The following is an 8712-nucleotide window of genomic DNA, read 5'->3' as shown; positions in this document are numbered from 1 at the left end:
GGTTTTTTGCGGCATCGGGCACATGCAAGATGTTCTTTAGATGAAGATCACGAGTAGGGGTACGAACGGTAGTGTGACCAATATGACTAATTTCCATACCCTCTCCGTTTGCAGTGTGAACTTGATCGTTGACGTGGTACTTGTTGTGGACGGTCAACTTGTCGAGCTCGTTGGTGAGGTGATCGGTGGCGCCAGTGTCCAAATACCAGTTGGTATCTACTCCATAGGACGAGGTTGTGGCAGATCCGACGCTCTTCTCGTTCTTGGTGTAGGAGATGTCGAAGCGCCGGTAGCATTTGAGGGCGGTGTGATTCGGCCTCTTGTAGATCTGGCAAACGACCTCAGGAAGGTCATCGGCTCCTCCGTTGTCGTTGCCGTTGCCACGGCCTCCATTGCCACGACCACCGCCTCCATTGCCACGGCCTCTGTTGCCGCGGACACCTCCTCCATTGCCGTGGCCACCATTGCCACGACCACCTCCACCACGGCCAAAACCACCACGGCCACGAGAGATGGTATTTGCCGAGGACTGGGAGGAGTGGTTGCCACCTTCGAACATAGCAAGACGCTTTTCAAAATCGATCAACTAAGAGTAAAGTTCAGCTACCTTGATTGGTTCAGTCCTCGCGGCGCAGATGGACGAGACAAACGAGATGTAGTCGTACTCTAGTCCGGCGAGGATGTAGGAGACCATGTCATCATCGTCGAGCGGCTTGCCTGCTGAAGCCATCTCGTCGCCCAGCGCTTTCATGCGCCCGATGTAGTCGGCGATGGTCGCGGTGCCCTTTTTGGTGGTGGAGAGGGCGATCCGCGTGTTGACGATGTTGGCCTGCGTCTGGGAAAGGAACATCTCCCTGATGGCGGTCCATGCCGCGGCGGCCTTGGTGCAGTGGGCGACTTGGATCATCACAGGTGGCGAGATCGAGTTGAAGATGAAGCTCAGCACCTGCGAGTCTTGCGCCAGGGTGACAACATACGCCGGGTTTGGCACATCTGTCGGCTTACCGTCTTTATCGGCAAGCTTGGGCTCCGGGAACGGGTGATCAGGGTTGAGGTGATCAATCAGCTGCGCTCCGCGTGGCTAGGGCTTGCGCGCGCCAGACCAGGTAGTTGCCCCGGTGCAGCTTGTCAGCGATGGGAATGAGGGCAAAAGCGGCGGCGGCGGAGCTGGAGCTAGCCATGACTAGGTTTGGATGTTGGAGAGGAAGTTGGCTCTGAATACCATGAAAGATTGGATGAAGCGTATACTTCTGGCAGGGACGCGTTGCATGTTATATAGGCAAAGAGGTTTACAAGATTTGGTAGTTCGGTTGTGTTGGATTGATCCTCAAGAAAGATATACGACAATGAGGATGAATCCTAACAACCACAACTACCGGTTACAACAACCACGCAACACGCTAGCCTATCGGCGTATATATGATTTATATTTATACCGTATATACATGTTATAATGTATTCTAACAACTTTCACTGGCTCGACAATATTGCACAAATCATGTGTACACATTTACATATGCGCTCCGCCGCGTCGGGAATCGGGGTAAATCTCGATCTGCAGCTAGCGATGCATACGCATGCGCGCTCCAGCCTCCATGGAACCCTGCATGCAGCTCTTGGTAGCTCCACACATCTTACCTTCACTTTCATCATTTTTCTTTTGCCGTTTAATTTTCAAATTTTTATATATTCTCAACGACACGTCCAATTTAGTTTTTGTTTCTAGATTCATGTTGCTTGTGACAAAGGCCGTGTCCAGTTATCTTTCCATTGTAATGGATATTGTTTTCCATGATAATTATCAGCTTTATGATGCCTTCGGGTGTCCTTTCTAAAGAAAAAAACCTTTACTTTCCATTCCCCACACCCCTTAACCTCCGCCACCCCGATACAAAGACACATGTGGAAAGGAAAATGAAAGCATGTGTCATAAAATGAAAGCGACGCTCACATGCATTGGAGCGCCCATATCCATCTGTACATCTGGAATGCTCTATGATCCAAATTCAAGTATAAAGGTAAAGCCTAACTTCTTACAAGCGAGCGGAGCGAGGCTCGCCGCCAGTGCTATATATCTCCTTTGTAAGCCGCCACACGGGATAAGTCGATCAATTGTAAATCTCCGAAGTTTGTAAGTTCCCTTGATATAGTGAAGATTTGCTGACGCCCGTGGTTTTTTCCCCTTCGTGTTGCAGGGGCTTTCCACGTTAAAATCGCGTGTCTCCAGTGTTGATTTCATTCTTTTCCGTTTGATATTAAACACAACAAAATGTAAAGACCAAATAAGAAACACGGATTGGAGATATTACCTAACATTATTCATAAGTAAAGCACAAAATACACTTAAGTTGGGCCAAGACCGGAGTTCTTGGAGACCGATTTTAATTATAATTACATGACCTTGATGAATTGTTCCTACTAACTACAAGTGATACACACTTGCCTGAACGGCTAAACAATAGATACATACATAACATAAATACATAGTTGATATCCCCTAAAAACATACTGTAGAATATACATAACAACACATGACGTTTGCAAAATCTCTGCTCGAAGCAAAACAAGAATCCACCTTGAGCTGTTACACTCTAATCACCGTACATGGCACAGCATGGCCTAGAAGGCCGGGCAAACCTTGCTGATGATCCAGAGAACAAAGCCCCATATGAGCTCATTCTCTCTGGCCTTCACCTGATGCTCATGGCTTCTCGCACTCATGTTTCTTCTCTGAACCTGGCTCCTCAAAGCAATGGCCTCCACTGCCTCGTACACCATTATTCTCTCCTGGGATGCTGCCGCAGATGCTAGATGGTTGTACACGAAGTGATGAAGAGATTGGTGACTTGAGGATCCATCGATCTCCTGAGTATTTGTAATCGTAGAGCTCGGTTCCGCGAGGCAGGAAGGCAGGTAGGAAGGAAGAAGGAGCTGGCTGGCTTGGTTGCCAAGGTAGTACAGGTACAGTAAGCTGTAAGCAGGATCTGTCGCCATGTTGGGGACTCTAATTGAGTGATGGGTCAAGCAGTCAAACTACGTGTGATGACAGACGATGTCTGGGATAATTTGAGAATGTTCCGTCGCCATCACGTTTGGAGACGACTAGTTCGAGCAGCAAAGCAGTGTTGTTCTGTTTTCTATAATTTTTGAAGACATTTGGTGGCGGCAAGATAGATTTGACCGCCCATTCTTTACTCAAGAGTTTTTGCAAGACTTGGTGGCGGCAAGATAAATTTATAATTGTTTCTATCAAGTTTTAGTAATTGAAACTTGCTCAAACATCCGATTTACCTTGCGATCCGTAAAGTCGTTTAATTCTGCACGAGGGCACACCAAGTTTTAAGTTTCAGTTTCTAAAAGTTACGGTTCCCGCGTACCAAGTTTTGAAAGTTGAAATTTAATTAATTTTAAAACTCGTCAAAATATATTTAAAATTGATCTTTTTTAAAGAATGAATCAGTAAAAATTAAAATTACATTGAAAATCATACTAGCCTTCTTCTTTCATCAATTGTATGCTTCTCGCTGGTGGTTGAAAATTACACTGAACCAAACAGTAAAGGAAAGGGATACCTGAAAACGTCCTCGACATATCTGGCTTGAAAGACCGCCATGGCTACTCGCCCATTGAAACGAGATATAAATCGTGGAGGAATATTAGTTGGATCATCAACCCACAAACACAGGCTTGCAATCCATCACCATCGATCCAAGAGAAAGTGAAACCGGACCATGCCCCAGAACAACATGAAACAAGATGTCGAAGTCACCACACCAATAGCCAGCTCATTTCTCACTGTGATAGACACACCAATTGCCAAAGATATGAAGAGAGACGACAAATCTGGTGCCACAAAATTTAACAGGCCCTTTGTCGTCCTCGGGTCGGACCTCATCGGAGTAGGGATATGCCAGAGAGACCTTATTCCAACATGCCATTGCCGCAACCACCTCGCCGATTCCGCTAGGGAAACAAAACCTAAGTAAAATAAAAAATAAAATAGATGGGTCCCCATTCCTTTTGCCGCCGATGAGGTCGCTTAGCGGTGGATTGGAGGGCGGGGAGGGGGGGGGGCTAGGTGGTGATGTGGAGGAGACCTTTGGCAGTGGCTAGGTTTGGGAATATGAGTTTTTTTTCTTATATGAACAAGAGTCTTTTTGGTTTGAGATGCGAGAGAAGTTCCTTGCGAGGTGAGGTAAACTGCAGGGGAGAGAGGAAATCTTACCCTCTTCGCTGTTTTACAATTTAACCCTTCTATTTTCCGCTATTTACAAAATACAGTGTATGCTAATGCTAAAGTCAGTCCACTTCGAGACGTTATATCGTGCCACGTACATGTGGCCCCCTGGTTCGTTTTGGCACCAAAAGCGCTAAACAAGTGACCTATGTTTTCTTCGAAACGAAATATAACCTGCTTGGTGCAATCTGCAATCTACAATTTGAATTTTTGAGGATGTTTTCGGCGATTTGGGCCTGTTAATAATCGAATCATCTCATAGCTAATAACTGTTTCATGCAGGCACGTGCTAGTAAATATGCAACCGTTGCTTCCTTCAGTGCCAAAGGCATCAACTCTTGAGTAAAGAATGGATTGTCAATCTATCTTGCCGCCACCAAGTGTTACAAAAACTAAATTAAAAAAAACGAACTACTCGTCTCGAAACGTGGCAGCGACAAAACATTCTCAAATGATTCCAGACGTCGTCGTCATCACACGTAGTTTGACTGCTTGACCCATGCATGACTCCATCAGAGTCCCCAACATGGCGAAATATCCCGCTTACAGCTTACTGTGCATCTACTACCTTGGCTGCCAAGCCAGCCAGCTCTTACTTCCTTCCTACCTGCCTTCCTGCCTTGCCGCGGCACCGAGCTCTACGAGTACAAATACTCAGGAGATCGATGGATCCTCAAGTCACCAGTCTCTTCATCACTCTGTGTCCAACTAGCTAGCATCTGCAGCAGCATCCTGGGAGAGAAATAATGGTGTATGAGGCGGTGGAGGCCATTGCTCTCAGGAGCCAGCTTCAGAGAAGAAACAACAGTGTCAGTGTGAGAAGCCATGAGCATCAGGTGAAGGCCACGGAGGAGAATGAGCCCATATGGGGCATTGTTCTCTGGATCATCCGGAAGGTTTGCCCGGCCTTGTAGGCCATGCTGCCACGTATGGATGATTAGAGTTTAACAGCTCAAGGTGGATTCTTGTTTTGCTTCGAGCAGAGATTTTGCAAACGTCATGTGTCGTTATGTATATTCTACTGTATGTTTTTAGGGGATATCTACTATGTATTTATGTCATGTATGTATGTATTGTTTAGCCAGTTCAGGCAAATGTGTATGTCACTTGTAGTTAGTAGGAACAGTTCATCAAGGTCATGTAATATCAATGTCCAAGAACTCCGGTCTTGGCCCAACTGATTGTTTTTTGTGCTTTACTTATGAATAATGTTAGCCAATATCTCCAACCCGTGTTTCTTCTTTGGTCTTTACATTTTGTTGTGCTTAACGTGTTGAATATCATTCTCCTATAAGGGGAGGTGTTGTGAAACTACGAATTTACAAGTGTTCTTCACAGCTTTTCAAATTAAAGGGGCACCTTTTTTTAGTTGTAAGCCAGAATATGATACTTCCTGGTGGACAGCATACCATACGGTCGGCTGGACGAGCCGAGGAGCGAACCAGTGGCGCGAGATTCCTACTACGAGATCCCCTAGATTTGTGATCTCTCTCTCTCGCGCGAGTCAATGGCATCGGTGGACGCCAACGAGGTGCAGGGCTGATGACCAGGGCCACTGTCTCACACGTCATCTTCGACACGAACGGCCTTCTCCTTGGTATCTTCTCCCCGGTTCTCCTTCCCGCGCCTTATTTCCTCACTTGATTCCGCTTCTGACCTCTCGGCCACTGGTTTCTTGGTTTGTCGATAGCGTCGAATCAAAACGAATAAACCAATCGGATCCCTGCCTAGCGTCGGTGAGCCCGTCTCCGGCGAGTGGGAGCCCAGCGGTGGCACTCGCGGGCCGACGGTAAAGTTGTCGTTGGCACCGAGCACGTCGAGGAGGTCGTTCTAGACCTCAGTGGTCTAGGTACACCCGGAGTGGGGAAGGGCATGGAAGACCTCGACGTACTGTTCAGCGAGGCGAGAGTGGCCGTAGGACAAGATAACCGCCGAAAATGTTGCAGGAGAGAGGGGAGCCGAGTGTTCGGATGTCGGAGGCATGGGTCGAAATGTGGGTGAACAGGCACGCTCGGGTGGGCGGGAAGAGTAGCATCGAGGTGATCGGCGGAGTGAGAGATGGTGGAATTCGTTTGGAGCCACAATGGAATCGGTTGGTGGAAAGGCTAGGAGGCAGGCCTGCTAGGAGGGGACAATGGCGTGGATGATGCAAAGCGTGAGGTTCGGCGGGGAGGGGACGGGAGGCAGATGTGGTTCAGGTGCTCTCTAGGAAGAAGTCGCGTCGTATGATGGTTGAGAGGTGGTTGACCGTGGCAAAGTAGGCGTGACTGCAGGTGGGGTGGTGCGGCACCTCCGTGGTGTTGGCTGCGTAATCTAGGAGCGTCGCTAGGCGACGGAGAATGGCGGGGGAAAATAGAGGTCATACTGATAGAACTACATGAAAGAGTGGGAATCTTATCTTCTCCGTTGTTTTACAATTTAATCCTTATATTTTGCACTATTTATAAAAAATGCTAAATTCAATCCATTTCGAGCCGTTATACCGTGCCACGTACATGTTGGTCCCCTTGTCCATTTTGGCGCCCAAAAGAGCTAAACGAGTTATCAATGTTTTTTTTGGAAAAGAAAATATACTGCCCTGCATGGTGCAATTTGCTATTCAAATTTCGAAGATGTTTTCTGCGATTTAATTGGGCCTGCAATACGGTTGTTTTTTACTCGCGAGGTGTTCGACCGGTGAAAAATCGAATCATTTCGTAGCTAAGAATTGTTCTATGCATGCACGCGCTAGTAAAATATGTTAGGTCAATCTCTGTTGGATCAATATATCGGTTACTTTTGAAAGATTGGATGAAGCGTATACCTCTGGCAGGGACGCGTTGCATGTTATATAGGCAAAGAGATTTACAAGATTTGGTAGTTCGGTTGTGTTGGATTGATCCTCAAGAAAGATATACGACGATGAGGATGAATCCTAGCAACCACAACTACCGGTTACAACAACCACGCAACATGCTAGCCTACCGGGCGTATATATGGTTTATAGTTATACCGTATATACATGTTACAATGTATTCTAACACGCCTCCTTAATCATAACTTCACCAAGTTGAGATTGCTCTTAAAATATTCCAATTTACGCCATGATAAGGCCTTGGTAAACCCGTCAGCAACTTGATCGCCTGTGGGTATAAATCGAATATCTAGTAGCTTGCTAGCTACTCTCTCTCGAACAAAATGATAGTCAACTTCTATATGTTTCGTTCTTGCGTGAAACGCTGGATTTGCTGACAAATATGTGGCACCAATGTTGTCACACCAAAGACGAGCAACTGACGAATGAGCAACTCCAAGTTCACGCAGAAGAGTTTGGACCCAAATAATCTCAGCAGTTGCATTGGCTAATGATTTATATTCTGCCTCAGTACTTGACCTTGAAACAGTAGCTTGCTTACGTGCACTCCAAGAGATCAGGTTGGGACCAAAAAACAAACAGAAACCTCCTGTTGATCTTCTGTCATCAGGACATCCTGCCCAATCAGCATCTGAGAAAGCACTAACAATGTTGCAAGCTGACTTAGTGAATTTTAGACCTGTACTCATGGTACCTTTAAGGTATCTCAAAATCCTTTTAACTGTTGTCATGTGTTGGGAGGCAGGAGAGTGCAAGTACTGACAAACTTTGTTCACTGGGAAACAAATATCCGATCTTGTCAATGTCAAATATTGCAAGGCACCTACCATACTTATATACCTTGTTGACTCTTCGGCCCCCAAAGGTTCTCCTTGTTCCTTTGACAGTTTTTCAGATGTTGAGAGAGGCATGTTTGAAATCTTGCAATTTGTCATACCTGCACGTTTCAATATAACCATGACATATTTTTCTTGGGTCAGAAGGATGCCATCTTTTACCTTCTTGACTTCAATTCCCAAGAAATAATGCAGATCTCCTAGATCCTTCAAGGCAAAATCTCTTCTCAAATCTGCCAACAAAGCTATAGTTGCATCTTGTGATGAGCTAGCAACAATTATATCATCAACATAGACCAACATAAACATAATAGTTTTTCCTCTTCTAAAAAAGAACAGAGAAGTATCCCCCCTTGATGGTTTAAAACCAAGTGCTTGAAGTTTGTCACACAACCTGGAGTACCATGCTCGAGGTGCCTGTTTTAGACCATACAACGCTTTGTCAAGTTTGCAGAGATGATTTTCCTTGCCTTTAATCTCATAGCCAGGTGGTTGTCTCATATAGACTTCTTCCTCTAGAACGCCATGGAGGAACGCATTCTGAACATCCAATTGCCTGAGGCTCCAGTTACTGGATACTGCAACACAAAGAACAAGTCTGATAATAGTTGCTTTGACAACAGGACTAAAGGTATCTTCATAATCTATACCGTATCTTTGTTTGAAACCTTTTGCTACTAGCCTTGCCTTATATCTGTCAATTTAACCATCTGCCTTTCTTTTAATCCTATAGACCCACCTACAATCAATGAAATTTTTATTTTTTGTTGGTGGGACTAAATGCC

The 8712-nt window shown here is 45.8% G+C and overlaps 1 pseudogene; it reads right to left on the bottom strand.

Annotated features, from left to right (window-relative positions):
* Positions 1-570: 570 nt before the first annotated feature.
* Positions 571-712, bottom strand: LOC123155183 (uncharacterized; annotated as a pseudogene).
* Between the last annotated feature and the right edge of the window lie 8000 nt (positions 713-8712).

Source organism: Triticum aestivum, chromosome 7A (assembly GCF_018294505.1).
Source record: "Triticum aestivum cultivar Chinese Spring chromosome 7A, IWGSC CS RefSeq v2.1, whole genome shotgun sequence".
In the NCBI taxonomy this organism is placed as follows: Eukaryota; Viridiplantae; Streptophyta; class Magnoliopsida; order Poales; family Poaceae; genus Triticum; species Triticum aestivum.
This window is presented reverse-complemented; position numbering and strand designations above follow the sequence as displayed.